Source organism: Ursus americanus, chromosome 3, assembly GCF_024610735.1.
Source record: "Ursus americanus isolate L20-20 chromosome 3, mUrsAme1.1.p, whole genome shotgun sequence".
Classification (NCBI taxonomy): domain Eukaryota; kingdom Metazoa; phylum Chordata; class Mammalia; order Carnivora; family Ursidae; genus Ursus; species Ursus americanus.
Genome location: NC_142129.1, coordinates 21,468,798 through 21,494,147, shown reverse-complemented (window position 1 = coordinate 21,494,147; position 25,350 = coordinate 21,468,798). Strand labels below are relative to the sequence as shown.

Genomic DNA, 25,350 nt, shown 5'->3' with positions numbered 1-25,350 from the left:
CTTCTCCAGGAACGAGAGCACGGAAGTACAGGGCCTGGCATTCCATCAGGTGGCCTCTGCCTGGGTCTCTGGGATGCCGCGTGGAGACATGGGGTGGCAACAGCAGGCTGACCTTTGGCTAGATCAATACCTCTGGGCACAAGCAGCATGGATGACCCCGGGGAGCTCATTATGAAGCCTTTTCTCCCCGCCTTGCTCGGTTCTAGAAAACCAGTGCTGTTTTTAACCTCACCACTTCCCTTCCATGGTAAGAAGGTGTAATTTAGGAAAACAGTTCAAATATAACCTCTGGCTTCCTTTACCTTGTTTTCTGACAGAACTGAGCCATATTAACTTAGTTCTGTCCTAGACACAGAAACCTAGTTAACTGTACCATTTTTCTTCCCGTGCCTTGTTAGATTGAACTTCTAGCTGGCTTGAGCCTGGCACTGCCTTTTATGAAAGTGACCTGGTTAACCATGGAATGAGCTCACCACCAGGCAGGAGAGGGTTCACAGATGAGGTCATGCACGCACGTGTCCTACTGGGAATAGAATTTACTCCCTCGCTGCTCCTTTCAAATGACCTGAGGCAATCTTCGATTTTATCCATTTTTTTTCTAGGTATCTAGCATCCAAACAAAAATCTTCAGAAATTCTGCGGAATTTCTCTAAAATATAATTATTGGCAATCTGCTAACAGTTAACCAGATATCAGCATTATAACACACGCAATTCACGGCAGTGAGCATCAACTTAAAAACTAAAGCACTGCTTGGGTATTTCCGCTCCGTCTTTCCATTTTCTCGGTTCTTATTCATGGCCCCAAAGGCCACCGATATATTTTCTCTCCTTTCATCGGCTGCACAGGTGCTCTTCCCCAATCATTATAACCGATTTCAGATGGTGCTAGAAAATTATATTGACTCTGAACACCAAAAGAAATCAGTCATCCTCTAAGGGGTCACAGGAGGACGTGAGGTCGGGAGGGACCAAGGAGTGATAAATCCACCATACATTTGGCCCTTTAACCCTCACACGATGGAGTCTGTCCTGTAGAACAATCATTACACAAAACGAGTCTGCAGTTCTAGTAATGAAGACATCCGTATAACGAGCTTGTTAACCGTGACACCACGGCTGGCAGGGTCAGGAGCGCGTCAGCTGCGTCAGGCAGACTCCTGTGGCCGTCTGGGCGTTGCTTTCAGAGACTCTGGGGCCGTCCCAGTCATTCCTTTCGCCTGGTCTCCCCCAAGAACACTGATTTCAAATGGTGCTAGACAATCACTATTTAAATCTAAACCACCATATGAAACCAGCTTCCTGGAGAAGCTGTATGATCCATGTTTTCTTCAGAATGCTCTCTTACAGGAGGCTCGAGACAACCTAGAAGGGGAAAGCTGAAACCTGGCTGTGGCTGCTGCACTCTGTGGTCTGAACAGAGCTTTCAGGAATCACGTATGGCATATACTGTCATCACCAAATCTGTGGCTGGGGGGGCACGCCTGTGACTCTTGACGCAGGTTCAGGTTTGTCACCCAGAGGCAACGGCACATGTCAAACCCTTTACTCCTGCTGGGAAGTCCAGGGCGGTCCTTCCTTGGGTGAAGAAGCTGAGGTGTTCCTGGCGTTAAAGTACCCAGTGCAGTATCTCGAGGACGTGGGGCTGATGAGCCACGTACGTGGGAAGGGTACGTGATGCGCACGTGCTCTGAGAGAAGCAGAAGGAAACGCTTTCCTAAACCTTACTTTCTCTTTGGGATAGTTTTGTTTGACTCAAAAGCTTCCTCTGATTTTGGGGTCCAAGGAGCACAACGGACTAGCTCAGAGGCAAAGTAATACGCTGACACTAATGAGGTCCTAAGGTTTTTTCCCCAGAATGGAATTCCTTTGATTGTATCTATGAGATGAAGATTTCTATTAGCTTTACTTAAGATCTCCTCCCCTACAGCCCAAAAGTCAGGCTTTGACCTCTCAGTTTTTCTTGGCAGATTATTTTTTGCCTGTTTTTTCCTCCCCACCATGGTTTCAGGTATCCTTTTATTAGGAAGACTATTGTCATCCCCTTAGTGTTCTTTCTAAGACTCCAAGATGATACTTCATGCATGCAGGCCACGGGCCGCCTAACAGGATAGGCATTCTTTTTTTAAAAACTGTTATGAAAGATTTCAGACATACATTAAATTAGAATGACAATAAATCGACTTCCTAAATTCATACCACCTCCATTCAACCACTGCTCATTTTTGCCATTTTTGCTTCAGCAATGCTACATCTATGTAAGAAATGTGCCTATTTCTTTGCGGGACTGTTTGAAAGTAAGTTGACAACCGTCCCAACACTCTGCTCCTAACTTGTTGGGCAGGTCTAGAAACGCGAGGTCATTCTTCTACATAATTATAATACCTTTCCCATACCTAACAAAATGAACAATTCTTAGGATCCTCTAATACCCAGGCCATAGGCAACTTTTCCCATCAGCCCAGATCCCATCAGGGTCACTCCCTCAGAGTCTCTGTAACCCAAGACGCTCCCCACCTTTCCTTGGTTTTATCATGACAGCGTCACCTTGCAAAGATGGGTTCTAATCCTGGTGGCACCATTCACTGTGTCTGTCTGTTCTCCTGGCTTCAATAAATTCACTGACCTTCAAGCTTCCCCTTTTGACTTTCCTCGTGCCTCATCCGCATGCATCACCACAACGAGCATGGGGAGAACCTCCAATTACAGTGCGCCTGTGGTCGATGGTTTCAGGTGCCAAGTCAGGAGGGGCAGGCGCTTGGCTTAGGTCTGATGAACGTCCTTACCTCTTACAGGCGGGGCCGGTTATCCTTCCTAAGGAGACCCCAACACGAACTCCTCCTTCTCCAGGGAAGAGCGTCCACTGAACCGGACGCTCCGGTGCTCCTGCTCCCAGGCTGGTTTTCTCATCCGTACGGGAACGGACCGCGTGGGCTCACGAGGATGGACCGCGCTCACCGCAGCTCATGCAGTGAGTGGCTCACTGACCGGAGGAAGGCATGTCCTCTGTGAAGCGACAGGCAGTCAGTCACCTGCTTCGACCGGACAGTCAATTCAAGCATTTACAACTAAGAAAGTACAGAGACAGCAGAATCCCTGCAAGCCTTCAATACCTATTTCGTGAAATTTTGTGACTCACTGAGGGATCCACTGCACCGTCCGTGTGCGCTGCGGTAATTCCTCCCATCGGCACTGAGGCGTGCAAGGTGCAGCCAGCCTGCTCTCATCCGTTCAAAAAACCCAAAATCTGAACAGAAAGGTCTGCTTGCTTATTTATTTATTTATTTGTTTATTTAACAAAATGACCAGTCACAGCATTTGCCTACTACCAGGTAGAAGTGTTTTTCAAGTGACTGACACTTGAGGTATGGGGACAATCTTCCCTAAAGCATGAATGTCTTACTTTTACTTACGTCTGATAAAACCATACGTATCTCCCACCTCAAACGCACATCACACCCCCATATACACATCCGTGCTCCATACACAACCGTCTGGTTTGGCTCCCTTAGCAGAATGGGATACAGTAGGTTTTCTGCACAATACCTGACGCCTGCTTTTCACAACACACGGCAGGAGAGCAAAGGTGGATATGCCGTCTTACGTCTATCTCTGCCTCTTCCCGTGAGCGTCTGACAAGGCATTTTCAGCAGACAGAACTTGGTAAGCACAGCCACCGAGCAGATCTCTGCAGTTTTTAAACCCTTGGGGAGAAACGAAGGTACTGAGCTGGTGACTCTAAAATGACGAAAACACGCAGAAATAGAGGTCTTGAGTTCAGGCCTCTGTTTTCACATCCTCTTCTAAAGCATGAGGTCAGGTTCTTAAAAATATGTCTACGTGAGGAGACTGGCGACCCAAATAACACGGGGGAAAGGTTGCACTGTTCGCTCGTAGGAGATGAAAACGAGTAAGTTGAAACATCAATAGGGGCTCCTTCCTTCTCTTACTAGGATGTGCACAGGGAAACAGGGTGACAGCGACTGACTCCTTAACTTGGGTGAAGAAGTATCTGCTTACTTTGTTGAGTCTTTCAGTGACATTCAACGACCAGGAAGGACGGTCATCCGTGAGCACGGGCTGACTTCTGTTCCTCCGTGTCCTCCAATCTCCAACAACCAACCTGATTGTTCTGTATTTTTAGGCCAGGATGCGGGGAGGGCTGAATTTCTGTTAACTCAGGGTGTTGCTATTTTAACCATCAACACTTTTAAGGTCCTGCACCTTAAAATTGAAAGGAGTCTTATTTTTTGGCCAGTTCTTGCTCACACACGAAGACACACCTAGAATTGTTCAACTCTCCATCTCCAGCATTAACATAATCACTGTTCAAGAACAAAAATCCTTTCTTGGCGTCTCCTGGCCCACAGGCCCTGAGAATGGGTCTCCATTTCAAAATCCAGTCTGTACCCGCATACTTCACGCTGTTTTGGAGCAAGCTTGCCCCTTTGTATTTTTCCTTCCAAATCTGATAGGAAAGTTGGAGCCCGAAAGCTGAATCAATAAACCACACCGCTAACTCCTGTGTGGCAAAAGCGGAACCGAGCAAGCACATTGTTTTCTCTGAAGTGCAATGCCAGTCCGTTCTTGCATGAGCAAGCTGGATTAAGAGAACTCCCCTGGAGGCTTGAGGATTTCACAAGACGACTGTATCTGCCCGGGACACTTCTTTAAGAATGTGGCTGCAAAATGTTGCGGACATCAGGACACGGCAGTCCTGACTGGAGTACTTAGGCCAGACTGGAGAGGCGAGCTGGATCACTCAGTTCTAAGTCATTCTCTTGCTGACTTGCACGCCTTTAAAGAATGCTTTCTTGCAAGAGCAGACGAATGAGCAGGGCAGGATCTGGGGCTGGGGTCCTGAGCCGAAGTCCTGGCTGTGCTATCTATGAACAAGGGGGTCTTGGGCAATCCTTGAATTTTTCTGAGCCTTGGTATCCTGAGCTAGAGAATGGAGCCACACATTCGTCTGCTGGAGTGGTTGTGAGGGTCACAGGGAATTCAGTACATGGAAACAGTCTATAATTTTTAAAGCACTACACACATATTGTAACATTTTATTAGATGGGTCAGAACTCTGGAGTGCCTTTCCAGCGTAAAGGCCGAAATAACCTCAGGAGGAGATGGAAAGGCATTTTGAGAAATAATGATAGCTTCCATTTTGGGAACGCTTCCTCTGGGCCAGGCCCCGTGCTTCGTGCGTCCTGTGCATTCTCTTGACCTTTACAACCACCGAACAAGGCTGGCGGTATCTCCCTTTTCCTGTGGGGGAACAGAGATTTGGAGAGGGCACACAACCGCCTCTTGGTCACCAAGCTTATGAATGGCCTGATTCCAAGCCTGGGCTTGTAGCCCCCGTTCTTTCCTGCTCAGTGCTTTATAAACGCTGTCCCAGCTCATCTTCCACGGCCACCCGGACCTCTGAGCACACACGGGTTCCAAGTTCCGGGGTTTCATCAGTGAGCACACAAGCAGATCAGTAAAGCCAGCGTTGGTCCGGAATAGCAGAAGCAGCACCGAACAGCCCACCAAGAAGGAGGAGAAAACTTGGAAACGGGCAGGACCTGGCTAGCACCGAAGGGCCGGGGCCGGGACTGCAGCTGCACTTCTGATTTGCGGTATGGCCTGCAGCAAGTCCCACATTCTCGGAAGCTTTGTTTTCTCATTTATCTCAAGGAAGCTCAAGTCCGAAGAGCATGGTGGACTAGCCCAACAGATCCTGCATGCGATTATGGACAGGGCTAAAATACCGTCTCCAAAATACAGCCCCGCTGTTTCTCCTTCTGCGGTTCCCATTTCCGCAGGGCAGTGGGGCGGGAGGGCCCGTGCAAGCTTCTGGATCTGGTGTTAAGCTCTGCAACTAGCTAGCTCCCCACACCGCCTTGGGGGAGTTATTTTGACCCTGGGCCTCAGTCTCCTCACCTGTCGAATCAGGGTTAACAGCAGTACCTGCTGCCCAGGGTTGTGAGAAGTAAGATACAGAAGGAAAAGCACCTTGAGTCAGAAAGAGCACATGGTAAACATCCAGTCAATGACAACTATGATGCTAGAAATAAGAAACCACTCCTCCTGCGGCACATCATAGGCAGAGATGTGTCTAGGAGAACTGCCACGGTTTGTAACGGCACGGCTCACAGGTCCCGCTTGCCTCCGTTTTGCCGTACGTGGATGTGTGCCAAAGTGTAGCTACAGAGGTGTCTGGAGAATACTCAAATCTGAAAAGATGCCCCAGGATGTCCAGATGGCATCTCCAGCTGAATTAACTGAAACGAGTGTTTTTAGTATTTTCTAACTTCTCCTATTCCCATTCTAAGACCCGGGTATGGGATCAATACTCTTGCTTTTAAGCCGGAGTTCCTAGTATAGATTTTTTCCAATAGTAAATCGGGAGCTGAGTGTTTAAGAGAAAAGGGAGAGAGCGCAAATGCTGGTGACCACTTAAAACAATTTTACTGGGGAATCGCCCGGGAACAAAGGCTGATTTACGAGCACAAGCCTTACTTACACAGGGATGGAAACGCAATCTGTTGACAGATAGTTTCCAGACACAGAAGTCCTCAGGAGGCATTCGTTCATGAGATCGGCACCTGGAATTTAAATGACAGCGTGAACCCTTAGGAAATATCCCAGACCAACAGAGGAAGTAAAAGTCAGTTGTCTTCTCCTATTGCTCCACCAATGTTCTAAAGAGATGAATTAAAAAAAAAAAAAAAAGAGAGAGAGAGAAATAAACAGCACCTTCTCTTTCCTGCTTAAGACACAGAGCTTGGGGAAGTTCCTGCGCCGTGCGGGGCCTCATGCTGGTGTTCTCTCTGTCCTGGGGCGGCCGCTGCTATGGAAACCGTCTGCCGGCGCGAAGCCATGCATTTCGCAGATTGTCAGGGTTTGCTCAGCAAAAATGAGTACGAAATAATATACGGAATAAGCCTCTAATTCCAATCCCGGGAGAAGGCATAGGAGCAGCCTGCCCAGAAGATATGAGGAGGTTTCTATTTTAGAAGTTGACTCTGCAACCTCGCGCTGCAGAGCACGGGCTCCAGAAGGGCCAGCAGAGGGCAGCGCGAGCCTGGAAGTGCCACCCCACGGCTTCAGAGGCAGGCCGGAGGGCAATTTAAAACCGAAACCACAAGACTTTCTCCCCTCCGTGGTCTCACTTTAAAGCTGGAATGCACCTTGCACCACATCACAGGACAGGAAGCCCATGAGAAGTCTTAGCTTCTGAAAGCCAATCATTCAAGGGCACTTTAGTCTTCTGACATGGGACCTGCCACAGCAAAGGGTGGGGGGGGGTGCCTTTGTAAGAGCTCCAAGGAGGGGTCCTCACGCGGGGCTTAGATCCCACAAGCTCACACGGCACCCGCGAGAGGCTGAGTGACTCAGCAGTGTGATGGAGAGAAGTCCGTCTTGTCAAGCTACCACCTACTGCAATGTCTAAGTTAATGATTACAACTCCACAGAAGAACTTAAACACAGCTGAGGCCACAGAGCAGGCCGCGCTTATCAGCGGACGGGTGATGCGGCCCAGGTCCAGGCATCAGAGCCCACGGGGGAAGGAAACCGACTGTGGTTCACGGGTGTGCTCTTTAAGCCAAGTGCCCCTGACCATGGTCTCGGAGTGACTGCCTGTGCACTTGAAGATGCCATCAAAACAGGGACCTATTATGTTGGGAGCATTCTTGAGAGCTGGGGCTGAAATTCAAGAAGATCTTGACAAGAGAAATGGTCGAGAGAAGCCATAGTTATATTTGATACTGTCTTGCAACAGAAAAACGAATCTAAAAAATTCAATCGGAGAGATACAAACAAGAAGGAAGAGCTTTCAGGGTTAAACCTAAAATTCAAACCAACGGGGACCATTAGATCACGGACGACTCTGAAATATTTAAATACTGTTGTAAAATAATAGCATGTTTCCACAGTCGTCGGATCACAAAAACGAGGGCAGGACCCAAAGTCAGAGAGGAGCTCTCTCCCTTTTTAACAGTAACTGAGATGTGCATCAGACGGTGAGGCCTGCCAGGCTGCTGTTTTCTGGAGCTGTTCAGTATTTGGAAAAGCATCTGACATGGTCCCGCTTCAACTGACCTTGTCCTATAAACGCACATGATAAAGCCTGATTCTGAGCATCCTGCCCCCACCCAGCCATGGCTCCTCTGCGCACACGGCACCTGAGGCCTCCTCAGGTTTAGGTCCGTGCATTATTTACAGACAGGAAGACCGGAGCACAGAAAGGCTTGGTTAAGAACACCGCAGGCATTAGTGATAAGGTTTCTCAACTTTGAGGATAGGAGTTCAACAAATGCATTTTCAGCTTCCACTAGCATCCCTGCCTCCGCTTAGGGGCACTGGACATCTGTGCCTTCCACAGTGGTTCTTGGTGGTTCTAATGCAAAAGCGGAGCTCAGGCCTGTACCAACCTAACCCCACAGGCGAGAGCGGTGGCCAACGAGCATGCTGTACCACTGGGACTCCTGCAGCTTTCTTGAAAGGAAGTCAAGGTCAACCTGCCTTCTCATCAGGACAGCCTTGGTCCTAAAGGGCCCCCAAAGGAGTCAGCCCTCCTAAACCTGTAAGGTCTTAAAAGCAGACCTCTATCAATCCCTGCTTAGAATCAAAACTACCAATAAGCATCTTTTCCTTATCTTTGCTTTTCCTCACCGGCCCCTGCTTGTCTGAGTTAACGTGCTTATTACATGTTGCCTATTTATTATTTTTTAATTTTTTAAATTTAAATTCAATTAATTGACATATAAGGTCTTATTGGTTTCAAAGGCAGAGGTCAGTGAATCATCAGTCTTATGTAACACCCAGTGCTCATTACATCGCGTGCCCTCCTTAATGTCAATCACCCAGTTACCCCATCCCCCCACCCCCCCCAGCTGCCTTTTAAGTGCAATGAAGTGACTGCCTATTTAATGACACATTTATTTATTTATTTTTAAAGATTTTATTTATTTGACACAGAGAGAGCGAGCCAGCGAGAGAGGGAACACAAGCAGGGGGAGTGGGAGAGGAAGAAGCAGCCTCTCAGCGGAGCAGGGAGCCTGACGCAGGGCTCGATCCCAGAACCCTGGGATCATGCCGAGCCGAAGGCAGACACTTAATGACTGAGCCACCCAGGTGCCCCTCAATGGCACATTTAAACTGGAAACAGAGGCAAGCAGCATGAGGTTGGGGACCAGAAACACCTGGATTCAAATTCTCCCTCAGTCCCCTGTTATACAATTTACCCCTTTCTGAGCTTTGGTTTCTTCATATTTGAAGTGGAAATCATAATGTTGTTCTCAGAGTTGTGAAAATATAACTCACTCAAATAAAACACAAGGTACATAGATCTTCAATAAATGTTAACCCCGCTCCCACATTCCCCTGGGAGGAGATAGCACATCTAACATTTTGGGTACAACTTCTGAAGGTAGATACAATCAGTGTGTTACATTTGGTGTGGAAGACTGACCTAACGTTGGACATCAGCACACAGAGGCTCTGGGTCTGGGGGCTTCAAGCTCTCAGGGGAAAGGGTAGCATGCAGGCCAAGGATGTCCCAACAGGGATTCAAGAGTCTAGGAAAGGACATACAGTCTGCAACTGGGATGAGGATGTTCCAACATTTCCATCTGCCTATTCCCGCATCACTGATTCGTGGAGTTGACAAGGCACCAGGAGCCGTATGAGGCTCAGAGGGTTCAAATGTATGCAAATAAGGCAGACGAGTCTAGTGTAAGTAAACATATAAATAGATGAGGACAGAGCGTAACAGGACTCCAAAGGAAAATGGCACGTGACAGGGCAAACACTGTGATGCCCAGTATGGGAGTGGGGCATCACACTGGGACAGTCACATCCTTCACCGAGGGACCAGCCAACAGCACTGCAGCAGAGCCTCAAGTCCCTGCTCAACACTACTGATAAAGGCAGATCTGTTACAATCAACAGATTGGCATTCCCTAATGGCCTCCCCAGAGCCCGAGCGCTGTGCTAGACACTACTAGAAAAATACGTAAAATGATGGGACTACACTTGCATGGGACCTTCGGCCGTGGAATGAAGTCTAATGTATTCCACAGTGCTGAAGCATGTCATGCTGACAGGGACAAGGGTCATTTAGGATTAGATGAGCTTGAGAGTAGCTGTCTCGTCTGGGGGCTTCCCAGAGGAGAGGGGCCTCAGCTGGGCTCTGCAGTGTGGTCTGAGCAGGTGGAAAAAAAGGGAGGGTTTCATGGAGGGGACGGTACGTCGTGTTAAATGTAGCAAGGAGGTGAAGACTGATGGGAATGGGGAAGCCACTGCCATTTGGTGGGGGTGGGGGGACCTTCGGGGAGTGAGACTGCAGGAGGACTTGAGAGAACACTGGATTGCAGAAGGAGAGAGACAGACGGTGTGCTCACGGTGAGAGTTTGGGGATCAGGGTAGGACAAGCAGGAGGACAGAGGTCTGTTAAGACCTAGCACGTGGGGAGCACTGGAGACACAATGGGAGGACAATCTTCGGGCAGCTGTCAGGCTGACAGGGGCACAGACAAGTCAAAGGCCGTATCAAGACAACGTGAGAGGTACCAGGAGACAGGGAACTCCAGGGGCTGTGGGAGCCACAGAGGAGGCACCAGACTCTGGGGTCAGGAGAAGCCTTCCCAAGGGCCCCCCCATTCTCCATCTCCAACAGAGGAATGGGCGAGAAGAGATGGGGTGGTCATTTCCCATGGGTTTCCTAGCAGGGCTGAGGGCCCCTTTCTCAGGATGCATCGACGAAAGGGGTCTCCAGGCACCCATTTGTCTGGAATGCAGTTTTGGCTAGGGACAGAAAAGACTGAATACCTTGTAAAATGCCTTCCAGCAGGACCGGAGTCCATTCCCTGACCCCAGGCCTCTCGAAGCCCAGACGGAGAGGACCATGTCCCAGGATGCTGAACTACGCACGTGCTCAGGTGACGCACACGTGGGCCGAGCCGGTGCGGCAGGCCTCCAAGTGCAGGGGCCACTCGCTAGGACGGCCCAAGAACAACCACAGGGAGGAGGGGGCTCTCGTACCCTCCCCCTGTCCCCACCGCCTCCCATAAGCAGGCTCTGAATCCAGCACCACCCCAAGTAAGAACCAGCAAGCCCAGGCAAAGCGAACACAGAAGTCTCAGGAAAACACCACAAGCTGCTTTCTAGTCCATGGTTTCCAGCTGCCTGTGGAATGTTCTGTTAGGAACATTTTACCCACGGCTTAAATCTCAAACACTTGCTGCATGATAACTTTTTAAGTACACACAAATATAACAAAGCAAGAAAAAAAAAATCCAAAGCGTAATTTAAGTCAAAGCACAGACCGCACGCCGGCCCGAGTTACTCAGGCGGCGCCGAGGTGCAGAGTGGCCCCCGGCCAAGGCCACGTGGACACAGGGCACCCACGCAGCCAAACACCTCTCCTGCCCAGCTCTGTACAAAACAAACAGTCTACCTTACCAGTGGAGATAATACAGGTGATGCGGGAGAAAAGCATTGTTACTTCTGTCCAGAATCATGCTAAGAAGCTAAACACGGATGATTTTCCCTGCACGTTGTCTCCATGGGCTGCAAGGAGGGAAAGAGTGGCCCTTGCTGTTACTAGGACTGAGAATGGTTCTCTCCCATGCAAAGATCTTGTTGGGAGATGCTTCACCTGTGACACGTTTTAGTTTACACTCTTAGGGCAAAATGCGTTTTGTAACACTCAGGCCATTAACGTAACAAAGCAATAAATGACAGGTGCTTGACTGCTTCCTGGAAGAGACCTGCAGGATCTGCTCCCTAGAAGGGCTCGCGGGCAGGAATCTGGGGCACAGCCCCGCTCTCTGACTGGCTTTCCGCCCTTGAGACAGATTCTTTCATCCCTTGGTTCAGGCTGTTGCTCTTATACAAATAACGGCAGCAGCCTCTTCCTAGGCACCTGGGGAAGCGGCTGGGGGAGAGCCGGCGTGGTGGGCGTGGTGACCTGCCTGCCCTGTGCTTTTCCGGCTCCGGTGGACAGTGCAGGTGGCCTGGGGGCCTCGGGAGAACCGTCCTGTGTCGGTGGGGCCGGCAGGGTCACCCACTGGCTCACACTCTGGCTTCTGGGGAAACGCGTCTTTCCTGTGGGCTTGTGGACACCCTCAAGTCCCCCGCCTGGCAGGAGCAGGGTGGGCCAGCAGCTCTTCCAAAGCCCTCCTCCTCCAGTCTGTCCCACTTCTCTACCCCGCTCTTCCCCCACGCACCCCCTTCATTCTACTGCCAAGAGGCACCCTCAAGCTTCTAGAGCATCTTCTAAATATTACATTTACTCAGTGCCCAGAAGAGTACAACATGTTCTTAGAACACTGCTCAATTCTTTCTCCTGTGGGAAGGATTCAAAGTTTGTTTTATTAAGATCTAGTGTGGCATAAGTTAATTCTCACCCAAAAAAAGAGAAAGAGAGGGAGAGGTGTATCAGGTCTCTTACTCTGGCATGGAGATAGAAATGTTATTGTTACTTCTGCCCAGGAGCTAATAAATTCACAACTCTGACAGAAGAGATTTTGAAACAGCTGCTAATGACAACTAAATAACCAATTTGTTTCATCTTGTAAAAAATGAAGTTCTCTGTTCCCACCTAAGCAGTTTTCTAAACATTCCTCAAAGGGCAAGCGGCCTCTCCTGGCTGGGAGGCCAAAGGCACCTGGGAGCCTCCTCTCAAGGCTTGGACAAGGGGCTGTGTGGCCTGAGGAAGGCGGCCAGGCGCAGACTGGCCTCTCCTTCAGCTCTGCAGAGCCCCTGCTTCAGTCTCCTGTCTGAAACCAGGAAGCTGTATTTGATCACCTGCCCTCTGCTCTAAAAGAAGACGATTCTGAAATATGACATTCAGTGTCAGGCTGGTTCCTGCTTTGGACCTCACCTCAAGGGGTTTCAGGCATAAGTCCGTGTGTGGGGAGAGAGGAACATTCTGAATCATTCAAAACCATTAAGAATGTTGGCGCCGACTTCTGAAGGGCAGGATAAACAAACCCGTGCCCAGGCGGGAACTCACTTACTGGATGTCTCTGCCTTTTTAACTCATCAGCGACCGCGTGCTTCCCAAGTACCTTCTAATGGCTTCGATGCTTCCTGCTGTCACGCTGGTCCTACTACGGCACCTTTCCGAAGGCTGGGTATCCGTATGTCTCGGTACTGAATGCTCAGTCACGTCTCCCTGTGTTCACCTGATGGGCTTTTTTGCAACCTTTATCCAAAAGCAGGTTCGTTCTCCCACCCACATGGGTCAGGGAATAAATCTCTCTCCTTAAAAGATCCTCTTTCCCTAAACTGCACTCCAAACCCAGTGAGTCTAGACATTCTTTTGACTGAAATGGATTCTAGTACAATCAAGGGACCTCTAACCTCCCAATGCACTTGGGTGCAGCCTTCACCGATCTGAAATCACGAAGGCCGTAGGGATCAGCACGCACTTCTCGTTTCTGGTAGAACCCGCCTCCATTCTTCTGCCTTACAAAAAGCTAGGAAAGCTTTCAATGTTCCATCTTTTTCTGTGGCTAATTTTTTTAGACATCCAGTATTCGCGGCAAGTAAACAGAAAAATAAAGGAGGAAACTTGAGTGCTATCTCTCTGGGCCCCAGGGGGGGGTCACGGCACATGTACATAGTACCCAGAAACTCAGAGGACACCCAGGTTAGGTTTTTGCCCTCAGAGACACTCAGCTGTATAGAATTAACTGGGCACATGATGGGTGCCGTTAAAAATAAATACATAAATAAGTAAATAATTCAACTTTGAGGCTAAAAAAATCCCATACCCAAAAAGCGATAAATGCGATGCTACTTTCTGTAAGTCTGAAAGCTCACGGTGGTGACAGCAGAGTCAAGCACACACGACATCTGCAATCAGACAACTGACTGACTAATTGTCACCAGACTTTTTTTATGGCTTCATAGGAACTGAGTAAGCTGGTGGTATTTCCTAAGAATTATTGTTCAGTTGTGAAAACACAGTTTGCTTTGTTTTTTTGAAAATCCTGGCCGGCTGAAATGATGACTAGGGAGCAGACTTGCATGTCTTTTGCTACTCGATAAAAGCTTATTCTGCCAGGCAAGGAGAGATATTAGAGTTAACTTGTTTTTTCGTTTTTTTTCTCTGTGTCTTTTTTTTTTTTTTTTTGACTGAGGTCATCTCTATTCATTGGTGTAGTAAACAAGCCAGACTTTTTTTTTTTTTAAACCTCCTTTCAAAAGCAACAGTACATTTTTATCCTCCCTGGGAATGAAATAAAAGCATCATCATTTTAAAAAACAACATCCATCAGAGTATCTATGAATAATAAAAAATGTAAAAAAAAAAAACCACCCTACATCTCATTTGATCATTTCCTAGAATATTGACAGCTTACGTAGCTCTCCGTTTTTGTCCTTAAGCTCTCTTAATTCACAAGCTCAAACAGAATTTTAAAACATCATTTTAAAATCCTCTTCATTCCATTTTTAAAGATATCCGTAAATGGATAATTCTGGTGTGTTTAAATAAAACCACCATGCGCCATAACTGTCATTGTGAGAAAAACTCTCTGTGCTCTGCCCAAGGCACCAGCTCGGGACTCCCACCCATTAGGACCAGTTCCTCTTTGGATCTTCCATGGGCTTTAAGTCCCTTTCTCATCAGCTCGGTGACGCGCCTGACGCAGGAAGGAATCCATCTCCCCTTGCTCCCGTGGCCGCGCTGAGAGCCCTGACAGCCGGGCGAGGTGCACAGTTCCCGGTGTGCCCAAGCCGGCCTCCCTAGGGCACCGTTCCCAGGCTGGTGACTCAGCTCTGGAGGCCACCTGCTGCGTGGGTGCTGCCACCTTCCGGGTCATTACCAGTCACGAGGGGAGAGCAGCAGGGTAGAGCTGAATGGACCCAAAGGATCAACAGCTCAGAGCCAGGTCAAGGGCAGCAGCCAGGAGGAAAACCTTTGTTTTACGGAAGATCCGCCCCCTCACAGGTGAGGCATTCATTCACAGAGGGGCTTCACACCTGGATCCTAAGTTCTCTGTCTCCGCAGGAACTTCAAAGCCATGACAGAAAGCGAGGGCAGGGCCACAGGGCAGCTCCCACTTTCAACACCACTATGATTAAGTCACCACTGCATTTCAAAAGCAATAAATGGCGCCCACTGCCCGCAAGATACCCGAGTGCGCTTGAGGCCTCCCCACCAGCCGAGCCCAAACCGCCTTCAGGGCTTTCTCTCTACTTCCTTGAGATAAACCCTCCGCTCCAACTAAAATAAGCTGCCTCCACTCCCCTGCTTTGCAGGGCTCCCTTGCTAGGGTGTTTTGAGAAAACAGATGAATTGTTAGCAGTCACAGACACTGAGCTACCCCCCCTGGGATTCTTTTTCATTCTTTGCCCCTTTGGAGGATTGGTTCGCTATTGCCCACTTGCCCCGAGGAGCCTCCCTGGACCACCCCGGCGCGCACCACACTCCTGTCTTAACCGTGTGAAGTCCACCGACGTTACAGAGTCCTGTACTGCATGAAGCCCTTTCAATCACACACGGACATTTAAGGGACACGTTCGCCGTGTCAGATGCTGTGTCAGGTGCTGGGAGCATGAAGAAAAAGGCACGGTCCCTCGGAGGGATGAGAAGGGCAGCGCCTTTCGGCACACGTGGGGAGCCCCGGGGGACAAGGGAGCTGGTTGGCGAGGCAGGGGGAGTGGCAGGTCTACTGAAGAACTCGAGGCTGAATCTTAAAGGGAGGGCAGTTTCAAAGGAAGAAGAGGTTAGACAAGGAAGGGAGATGAGGAGAGATCCCTACAAGGGCGCCTTCTTGCTGCAGCTTGGGGTTCAAGGGTGGGGGGCCCATGGTCCGTGGGAGGGAGGGACAGGCCTGGAACTGGGAATTTTACAGCGAAGAGGCACTTCCACATTCACTACCTTGTTTCATCACCGCCACATTCTTGAGCCATTTATTTGGCAAGGAATCACACACTGCCCCGTGACACGTTCATTTCTGCTATCTCGTTCCTCAACGTCTCCCGCATTTTTTGTCTTTGCCCTTCTCCTGGACTATCAGCTCTCTGCAGGCACACAACAATACCTTCTTTCTGGATGATTCCAGAGGGACCAGCACAGCGGCTTACACCCACCAACATTCAATAACACGGGTCTTAACTGAAATTTTAGGATGGGTGTTTGCCATACTGCCTGTCAAGCACATCATTCAATCTATCAGCAAATAATTCTCGAGTCCTTGCATTCAGATGGCCCTTAGGGCACATATAAGAAAGGGCGTGAGATATCAGTGAGGTGGGGTCTTGCCGGGAGCTCCTGGACTGCCAGGCTAAGGAACCTGGAACCCCTGCACAGAAGAGTTTTGAGCAGGGAAGTGATAATGATTGAAACATGCTCAGAAGAGATTACTCCGGCCGTAGGATGGGCTAATGCAGGCAGGGAACAGAGGTTAGTGTTACTAACCAAGGTGGGAGTTTCTCTGCCATCTGCATGGACACGAGGGCCTTTGTTCTAGGGCCCCTTGGGCTTAACTTTGTTCCTTCCTGAGCTCTATCACCCCTAAGAGGAACACTTGCTGATTTGGCTCTTTGCCTGCTTTTCTTCCCCTTCCCTTTATTCTTTTCTAATAATTAGTGAGCAACAGTTGTTATATGCCAGACACTGTGATATAGAGATGAAAGTCTAACATCTAATATAGGGCAGAGGGTTTCCCGAAGGAGGTGAAACAGGAGATGAACCTTCAGAAAGTGTAGGCGTTAGCAGTTAAACAGAAGAGGAAGAGAGAAGAGCACATGCAAAGATGCAGCCCAGGGCAAAGAAGCTGGGCTCGGGGATCTCCGGACAGATGTGCTGGAACCTGGAAAAGGAGGAGCCATTAGAGGGCTCTAAGTAAGAGAAAGACAGATATACATTTTAGAAAGACTGGTCTGGAGCTCGAAGGTAGTGTGACCCTGGAGTCAAAGACAGCACAACGTACAGATGTGACAGACGCAGAATGGTTAAGCCTTGGAGATGGAACATGGGCAGGGAAACGGTGACTGAGAAAAGTCTTTGTAAAAGACCTTTAAAATGGATTCATTTCAAACAGGGGGTCCAGCAACAGGTAACACGCACTGCCTGCTGCTGGCCACAAGGTGGCAGCCACGCACAACCATTCTTGCGGCCGGCCCTCCCAGGTTTGTTTGCAAAAACACTGAGGACATTTGGTTTTGACCACCAGAAAGTGGCTGGCCTTTTCTGGGCTTTCTGGATGAACAATTGTGAGTGATAAAGAATACTTACCATTCTCATAGCTTAGTTCACTGAGAAGTCAAGTTTAAGACATTAGCTATTCAGGGTGGCTTCTTCCCGCCCCGAGAGCTGACAAAATTTCAGGTTTGTGACTTGCAAGACCATCACAGCACAACTTTACTGCCCTCATCTTGTGTTTCCACCCCCAGACTGGTCACGTGGTTAGCCCCCCCTCAGACCTGTAATGCCACCTGCCAGTCCCCAAGCCTCCGGCAGCGTAGCACTGCAACCTTGTCTTGCCTGGGGGTTGGCGGGGGGAGACATCCTTTAACATTGTGGTTCTTAGTGGAAGACTGGATGGAGCCACCCAAACTGAAGAGAACAGGGCTCTCCACCACGCAGGGCAGAACAGTGAAGTACATTCTGGAAAGGAGCCACGAGCTTTGTAAGCTTGCCCCAGAAACACACTCCTCCTCCCTCTGTAAACCTTTCACGGCAGAAGCCATGAAGTATCAACCGACTTGGGGGGAAGCAGCATGAAAACTAGTGCTCTTCTTCCCTCTCAGTGGGGCTATTGTAAGGGCGGCCAGCTGAGCCCTCGCAGAAGCGTGCCGAGAGTCTGAACAGTGCAGGTTGAGAAGGAAGTTTCAATGAAAGGGTTTTCATCCAGGAGAACCAGTTAGTGAAGAGCGTGGCCGCCATGACTGAGTCTGACAGGGACCCTCGGAAGTGCAGGAAAACTGGCGAATGCCGCCTGGGGACTCCGGCAAGCGTGGGGGGCACCACCATGGCCTACCTGAGGCCCCTTGTCTCCACGGTATGGAGGTGATCTGAGGGCCATGCTGGGACGCGTGTTCTCCGTGGGACTGAGTGCGGCCGCTGGTTCTGCTCAGGTGAGGGCTGCCGTCTAGGCCTCCGGGGGAAGGAGGTGCCAGCCTGTACACTGCTCCACAGCCGGAAGGGCCCTGGGCGCTCACCTGCCCCTTCAGCTTCCCTGGGCCACCACTCGCTCTGACAGGCTCTCTTGTGAACACGCTGGCCACTTCCTATCTGCCGCTCGGAGGCAGAAGAGCCTGAAGAGCCGGGAGAAAGCCGCAGATTCTGTCACCTGGATCGCCGCGCCACTCTGCAGCGCCTTCCAGGCATCTCGCTTACTGCCCAAAGGCCTGGCAGCGGCCCTGTGGGGTGGGGACTATGACCATTCCCATGTCATGGATGAGAAAACCGGGGCACGGAGACATGAAGTAATAACTTCATGTGCCCAGAGTCACACAGACCCAGTGGCCTGACTTCAGAGCCCACGTGCTGTCCGCAGTCTCATCTCACCAACGGGGGGAGAGGCCAGGTACCCTGGAGAACCACAGCGGGCACTCACGGGGTGGGATGGATGTGCGGGGTGGGAGGGAAGAGGCCAGGCTCTGGCCTCCTAATGCCACCCCAGGGCTTCCCCTCCACGTGTCATTCTTCCACGCTCGACGGCCGGGAGAGGCAGATGGGGCCTCAATCACAACACGGACCAGCCAAGCAGAAGCTCCCCAAGGGAAGCTTTCCCTGGTATGGAAATCAACTCACACTTCCCTTGTCACACACAAAAGCCCTTCAGTTCTTCAAAGTGACTCTGGGGAGGGCCCCCCTCCACCCGAGACAGGATCCCTTCCATCAAGTCCCCTTAAGTTGTACTCGACCTATCACCTAACCGAAGTTTTTAGTTGATTCAACATCACCAGTGGTTTAAATCCGCGCACCAAAAGTTAGAAGAACCTCACTGCAGAGGTCACGCTGTTCTCGACATCAGAACTGCAACGCCTGCTTGAATCACCTCACAGGAAAAGAGAAATAGAGTGAACCATGTCCTTGGGCCCCAACTTCCAGGGAAAAACCACACCTGTGAGGCAGAGGAGTGGTCCCCTGGCCACGCTGGGGCACGGGAGCCACCCCCGGAGGCCCTCTGCAGTAACGTCACCCATTCGGGCCACAGCGAGGGGCCCTGAACACCAAGCCCCTAACACGGGTTTCAAAGCTACTCCTCTTTCAAGCCAGCAACCCACCAGCCCTCATGAACAGTCTGAAGTACAATATGGAAGCGACACGCGTTACACACTAAATTAGAGCAGATGCACTTACCGCTGGGCACCCTGCTGGAATGACTTGGGGAGGGGGGATGGCGGGAACCAGTGTTTCCAAGCAGCCCTGACGCACTAAAAATACCTCTGACTTCTCCTTTCATCTGTCTGGTCACTGTCCCAGACGCAAGCTCAGCACCGCCTGGTCACAGAACCTGCCACAGCGCCGTCTACCTCCACTTCTGGACAGAGGGAGAGTATTCTCAGACGTGAGCACGAGGTTACAGATGACCATACGGCAACCTCGCGCCCAAAAACAGCTGTTGGAGAGAACTGCTTCCGACTGGCACCTCAAGAAAACTTGGAAAGGAGAGTCCTTTTTTTAAGGGGGGAGAAAAAGAAAAAAAAGGACTGATCACTTTCACTCCGGACTGGCTATAACAGCTCGCTCCAGAGATCCAGCTACATGCTGGCACCGCAGGTCCTGACGATACTCAAGCAAATTAGATCCTACAAAGGAAGCTTGTGCGTAATATGCCTGTGGACAAGCCGCTCTGACCTCCTCCTGCAGCTTCAAAGATATTCTGCTCTATTGCATAACCCATAGCCTTGAAAAAATCAGCCTTTCCTGCCAGCAGCTTCGCTGCATCCACCTGTCCCTACAGGTAGTAAAAGATTAGAAAGATCAGAACCACAGTGTTTACACAACACTTTCCAGTGCTCTCTTCCTTCTAGCCCCCACCCCACCCCCAAGTTCAAAGTTCATTTCTTCTAAACTAGGGGCAGAGGTGGTTCACAGGGCACACAGGGAAAGAGAGAAGGAGATGAACGCCTGCTACCAGGCCTGCCCCCCACCCCCGCCCCATGTCACAGGTGGGGAGGGGTCACATGCTGAACGGAGGCCCTGGGGACCTTGGGACAGCACCTCAGCAGGGGAGGGGAGAGGGGCTCGTGAGGCAGGCAGGCTCTGAGGCCACCGGATGCTCACTTGGGATCCCCAAACTTGCGGAAGTTTAAAATTAGAAAGGGGGCCCGATGACAGTCCCTGAGGAAGCAGGTTCAGTGAATTCAGTGGATGACCTTCCCCAGAACTGGGGGGGGGGGGAGCGGGGAGGGCAACTCTGCAGGTTTCACTTTTCAGAAGAACCAAGATTGTGGGTTTTACTCCTATTGCCTTGCTGTGTTCACCACCCAGTTCTTGAGCTCACAAGACCTGCGTGTGGGAGCCACAGCAGAGCTAACCCCATCCATTTAAAGTCATTTTATAGTCCCTTGGGCCTATTTTTCATGCTTTTTAGCACCTGAAATGACTCCTGGTTTCAAGTTCACTAAAATCTGCTTTCACTATTATGTCCTTATTCCCCCTGACAAGTGACACGAACAGGAGAGGAGAGTGGCAGGCAGTCTCTTGGGGATGAGGGCTTTCCTGAGAGCCTGGGGGATGCCCTGGGCTGGGGACACTTACAGGGGTTGTGAAAAGACCCCAGGAGACTTCTGAGATGCACAGATGCCTTCCAGAGCTGGGGCAGACCAAAAGGAAGGCCGCCAAGGGGCGGTACCTGCTTGCCCCTCCAACCCTCATCCTGGGCCACACCTGCCTCCTCGATCCCCAAAGGCCAAACATGTCCCCCCCACAGAGCCTTTCTCAGATGTTCTCTATGCTTGGAAACTTCACCCCCAACTCTTCCACCCACACACTCCTTTCTCAACCTTTGGCTCCCATCTTAGAAATTACCTCCTCAGAGAACCACTCAAAAGGGAGCCCCCCTTTCATCTTAAAGCACCTTTTCCCTCACAGCACATAGCCTGAGTGTTTTGTTTTATTGGACTGCTCTCCTATGCACCTACTCAGCTTCCACGATAGGACAAGAGACCACACTTGTTTTCTTAACCCCCCCCACCATCATCATCATCCCGATGCCAACCAGAGCCTGGCCCACAGCCGATGCTCACGACAGCTTTGATGCATGAATGAGCAATGATACGAGCCCCCTCTGACCCCCCCTGAGTTGCTCTGATCTCTGGATAACCTAGAGAAGGTCCCTCTAACCACATCTCCATCTGTTCCCGACCTTCCCCACCTCCCCCACCTCCCCCAATAAAACTGCAGTAAATGCTGGTATATCTTCTGACTGCAAATAACCAGGTATAAAAGGAGAAGTTCATAACTGACACTCCCAAACAATCGCTGAAAGGATTTATGAACTTGGCCTAGAGTTCTACCGTGGTGGCAAAATTAACTTCTCTGTGCAATTAAAAATTCCTCCCTTGGTCACAGTGCCGGGAGGACCTAGACCAGAGCAGGGCTGAAGATGAAACCCTGACTTTGACAGCTTAGGAAATGCTGCCCCCAATCTCTCTCTCTCCCTCCTCTGATTGTGCCCTAGTCCCTGGGCGACCTGCTTGTGGGAATGACGCAGGCCCTGCATCCCAGGTAAGTCATTCCCATCTAGTTCTGCGTGTCCAAAGATGCTGCCAGCTCACTTGCTTCCACTCTGCTCCCCTGCAGGCCTGTGGAGAACACCCCAGTCTGTTATTAGGATCTGCTCAACTGTTCAATTACACCGCCCCTCCAGCCAGCAACCTCTCTGCTGCCTCTTCCTTGCCAACCCAGTCAGCCCCCAACTCACGTCCTCTTGCTCACTTTCTCGCTGCCCGGGGAACACACACCTCCCACCCGACTCACTTCTCACTCCCCAACACACCACGAGCTTACATAGTCAATATGCTCAGGGACTTCACCTGAACTCCTCCAGCTCACTACTCTTCCAAAAAGCTCAGACCCCAAGGAAAGAAGGGCTGCAGCTAGCCTGAGCTAAATCCAAACAAGAGGTTCACCGTCAGCACCTTGAAACTCGGAAAGAATCCATCACATGTCAGTGCAAGGCCCTCACAGAGCACTTGTGGGAGGTAGGAAGGTGCCAAGGGGGAAAGGGAGAGAAATTAAAGTCTGTCAATTCTCCCTCTGGATCTTGTTGGTTAGAGCAAGAATGACACCGTTTTGTTTTGTTTTTTCTTTAAGACTTTTATTTATTTGAGAGAGAAAGCGCACGTGTAAGCAAGAGCAGGGGGAGGGGCAGAGAGAGAAGACGACTCCCCGCCGGGGAGCCCGACATGGGGCTCGATCCCAGAACCTATAGATCATGACCTGAACCATAGGCAGACGCTTAACCGACTGAGCCAGCCAGGCGCCCCCGGGATGATACTGCTTTTGTTACAGATTCGAACACCTGTTTACCTGGAGGCAATACTCACATGGTACCTTAGAGTACAAGATCTGGGGTCAGAAGACGGAAGCTCAAATCCAGTAGTCCCCACCCTTACCCATGGTTTCACTTTCCAGCTACCCATGGTCTCAGTCACCCACAGTCTGGAAGCTGACGATCTTCCTTCTGACTTATCATCACAAGGTCAATGACAGCTGAAGGCTACGTCACAGTGCTTATGTCATTCACCTCACTGCATCTCACCACAAATCCGTTTTATCATCTCATGTCATTGCAAGAAGGGTGACTACAATACAGGAAGATATTTTGAGAGAAAGACCACATTTATGTAACTTTTACTATAGCATATTATAATTATTCTACTTTATTACTAGTTATGGTTGTCACAATCTCTTACTGAGCCTAACTTACGAATTAAACTTTATCATAGGCATGTACGTATAGGAAAAAACAAAGTATTTATAGGGTTTGGCACTACCCGTAGTTTCAGGCATCCCCTGGGAGTCCTGGAACACGTTCCCCCAGCAGAGAAGCAGGGACTATTGTACTGACCGTGTATGCACACCAGGGCAAGCAGACATTTCCAGCTTAGTACAATGGGGATCAAGAAACCTACTCCCCAGAGCTGCTGTGAGGATTCAGTAACATAACGTATACGAAAGTACCTTATAATCTGCAAATATCAGACACTGTATCAGTTCCCTTTGTCACCACGTATGTCATTTCTACCTCTCTCATTCAAACACTTGTTGAATGTCTGGCATTGTCAGGCACTGTCTTCTGGGTCAGGGTGTTTATCCAAAAGTAAACAGAACCAATCCTGGCTCTTATGGTGCCAATGCCAACCAGGGAGGACAGACAAGAAACAGGAAGCCAGAGTCTCCTATGTACGTGCACAAAGGGTAAGCAGAGGGTGCTGTGGAAGCATGCAGGGGCCCTGACCTGGTCCTGAGCAGTCAGGGAAGGCTACCTGGAGGAGGGTTCATCTGAAAGGAACAACAGTGGTTGGCTAGGAAGAGAGCAAAAGAAAGAGCTTCCATGCAAAGGGCAAGCATGACCAGCTTCATTTGGCTGGTGCCCACTCAATAGGGGTAAAGATGGGGGGCGGGGGGAGAGATGAGGGCGGAGCACCAAGGGCCTTTGTGCCACATGCTGGAAAAGCAGCTTTCCCTGATGAGGAACTTTGTAGCCAACTCAGCAACAACAAGAGTATCACACAACAACAGAGTCCGGGGTCCTGACAGTGGGCCTGAATTTACTGGAAGGCACAACAACATTAACGAGCTTCTATTCACTTCCAAAAAGAAAAGAAAAGGGACTCCATCATGGGCCATGCCAAGTTATTTGTTCAGTAGCTGGGATAGCTGCTTTGTTAATGACCTTTTTTGGACATACTCTCTAATAACCAGCACGTTTGCTGGAGCCGTGGGGGTGGGCTGTGGTTATACGCACCATTCGTAACAAGCTGTAACCGAGTTATCCAGAACAAGGTGCGGCGCCAGAATGCCCCGCTTTGGGGGATGCACCACAAAACATAACTGACTGCATGAAACTGGCCCACAGGATAAAAATGCCTCCAAAATAGGAAATATTTATGGAAACGGAAAACGATACAACTTAAAAACTTGGGCTCAGGAGCCAGACTGCTGTGATCCGAACCCTGGCGCCCCCACATACTCGCTGCATAATCTTGGGAAAAACGACTTAACTCCTCCGAGCCTTAGTTTTCCCATCAGGAAACTGGGTATGACGACAGCACCTGCCTCACAGGATTGCGTCTTAAAAGAGACACACGGCGCTTGGCCAACAGTGCTAGTTACGGTCATTACTACCGTGTCATCGGGCGTCTCCCGCACCTGTGCCGGAGCAGGTCTCCTCTCACCTACAGCTGATGTGATGACAAAGTGCAGACCTGGACACAGGAGCGAATTATCCCTGCTGACCCCGACCCCAGAACACGGAAATGCGACCGCAGTGCCCTGGCCTCCCGGGTTAGTCACGGTGGGTACAGATGAGGTCAGACACTGTCACACAAGAAGAGGGCTCCGTCAGCTTCGCGGGAGAGGGCTCGCGGTTCAATCAGCCCGGGAGGAACGCAAACCTGGTTTCTGGGCCCCGCGCTGACTTTTTGAAGAAATCCTTCAGAGTAACACCATGGTGCGTTTCATTCGCGCTTTCTCTTCGAGGTAGCTCCCTCAGAAGTTCAAGGATGTACCTCAACTATCTTGTGTGCTCCCTCCCAACCTGCTAAGTAATCCCACTGCCTGTGAACACACCCAAACTTCATTTTATGTTTTAACTTAAACTCATCTTAAAGCTATCTCTATTTCTGGCGCGTTAACACCTCTGCAGATGGCAGGTTCCAGACGGGCGTGCCTCACTTGCGAAGCGGCCTCCCCAAGACTCCCAGGGCTAACTCTGGGATCTGGTAAATTAACTTCATACCCACTCTGTAGCATTTAGGACCTCGCCACCTTATTTCCTGCAGATCTAGCCTGGGAGCGAAATTTTAAAAGGAGCTGTGGATTGAGGAGATGATTCAGAAACCCAATGCATAGCTCGGTAGCGACTGGTGGGAAGAGTCAGTCTTCCTCACATTTTAACTGGAAGGAAAATAACAGGTTACAGGAGTGCTTTCCAACTACCCTCCCTTGCTCCTGGCAAATTCGGGAACGCCAAAGAAACTCAACCCGCTAGCCCTGGTGTATCTGCGGCATGAAAAGCAGCCCTGGGCTGGGAGCGGGTAGCATGGTGGGGCTCCTCTGGGCCAGAGAGGGGGGCACGAGTAAGGATGGGGGGAGCGGCTTCTCAAAGACAGGGTAACAGGAAATGGCCGGGCAGGTTTGGGAAGCAACAAGCTGACACTTGCTGGAC

The 25,350-nt window shown here is 50.2% G+C and overlaps 1 long non-coding RNA gene across 2 annotated transcripts in view; it reads right to left on the bottom strand.

Annotated features, from left to right (window-relative positions):
* Positions 1 to 1,285: 1,285 nt before the first annotated feature.
* The window catches only part of LOC123788947 (uncharacterized), a 208,557-nt gene continuing 184,492 nt past the window's right edge, over positions 1,286 to 25,350 (bottom strand). Inside the window, exon 12 of one of the 2 annotated variants that reach the window (XR_015723859.1) lies at positions 1,286 to 6,586. This is a non-coding gene — a long non-coding RNA (uncharacterized LOC123788947). The remainder of the gene's footprint in view (positions 6,587 to 25,350) is intronic. The other variant, XR_015723849.1, reaches the window with a different exon arrangement.